The sequence below is a fragment of the Orycteropus afer genome, unplaced genomic scaffold, assembly GCF_000298275.1.
Source record: "Orycteropus afer afer isolate SDZICR_OR568_19922 unplaced genomic scaffold, OryAfe1.0 scaffold01091, whole genome shotgun sequence".
Classification (NCBI taxonomy): domain Eukaryota; kingdom Metazoa; phylum Chordata; class Mammalia; order Tubulidentata; family Orycteropodidae; genus Orycteropus; species Orycteropus afer.
The window spans coordinates 133,070-133,788 of record NW_006922678.1 but is presented as its reverse complement, the minus strand read 5'-3'; positions in this window follow the sequence as shown (position 1 = coordinate 133,788).

The window sequence follows — 719 nt, the reverse complement described above, 5'->3', positions numbered from 1 at the left end:
TTTATAATTTTTCTTTGTGGTTACCCTATGATTTATAAATTTATCCCCAAGTTTAGAACAGTCCATTCTATCTTTCAACTTTCTTAACTTCCTCCAATGGTGAGATTTCTATTGAAACTCCAGTTCTTTCCAGAATTTCCTGTAAAGAATTGCTCTTAGGCCCTATAGTATACTTGTGTTGACATTTCATCCCACAGCTCTGGCTGTTGTTTTCTTTTTGGTATCCTCAAAAAACTCCTTTACAGGAACCACAGACTGATTTAGCTTTTTCTTCTTTCCAGTAAACACTACCTCTGTGTGGTTGGCACTAGGTGGTACAATATGTATGTGTGCCTCTTCTTCCTGTACGATTTTGTCAACAGTCCTACTGTAAGACCATGAAACAAAGGGATGACATAAATTTTCCATATATAGCCTCTCTACAGCACACTTGTCTTGTTTAGCAGACATAAGAAAAACTTCATGTGGATCTTCCTTTGCACTTTCTTTGGTGCCAGCAATCGTGGTACAGTTTTGGTGGTTATCAGTACGTAGCATCTGCATGTTGGTAGCACTTTGTTCCAAGGCTTGCAGTTTTTCCTGTCTTGCCCTTGGGAATGGAATCTGTAGTTGAAACTTCTTCCTGATACTAGGAAAGAATAATCTGAGCTTCTCTAACAGTTTCTGGTTTACCAGAGACTCCACTGTAGAGGCCTCGGTCTTTGACTGAAGTTAATTGT